Source organism: Berghia stephanieae, chromosome 5 (assembly GCF_034508935.2).
Source record: "Berghia stephanieae isolate SIO BIC M18660-M18661 chromosome 5, UCSD_Bste_1.3, whole genome shotgun sequence".
NCBI lineage: Eukaryota > Metazoa > Mollusca > Gastropoda > Nudibranchia > Aeolidiidae > Berghia > Berghia stephanieae.
In genome coordinates, this window is record NC_088364.1 from 49,291,151 (window position 1) to 49,291,842 (window position 692).

Genomic DNA, 692 nt, shown 5'->3' on the forward strand with positions numbered 1-692 from the left:
AAAAAACCCTCGTCCTTCAAATATCGATCGATTTAAATGATCTTCATCTTGACAAAAACTTTCAAACCTGGGACTTCGAGAAGTCTTACTTAAAGTCCCAGGTTTGAGGGTTTTTGTCAAGACAATGGTCATTTAAATCGATCGATATTTGAAGGACGAGTTTTCTGTTCAAATGTTTAAATTCGAGTTGTTTTTTTTTTCAGAGTACGACAGTAAACTGGTTAAAAGACCGCGTCCAAGTAACGTTGTCCAAATCTTTGTGTAACATGGGATAGTCCACTTGTCCTGACAACCAACCACATAACATCCCATTTAAATTTCGTTTTTCTGACATTTCCAATTTCTTGTTTACCCCGTCATAATACTACTTTGAGATTTTAAATAATGAGGTATATTATAAAATGAATTTTGAAAAAAACCCAACTGGGGTAGGCTTAAAACACCGTGCACTTATTAGCGTAGAAAGCTGTAAAGATTGCTGCATATAGAATGTGATACATTAATAGAAAATACTCAAAATCACCGTGAGATTTTTCACTTATAGAAACAGTTACTCACTCACTCAATCCTCTCTGCTCCGACAGTTGCTTGAGGCAACAGCAAGTCATCGCCAATGTTCTCGGTCTTTCTCTGCGTAGGTCGCAGTCTGCAGGCTGAGGCCCTAGACTTTTAGTTCTATCTGTACAGTTCTT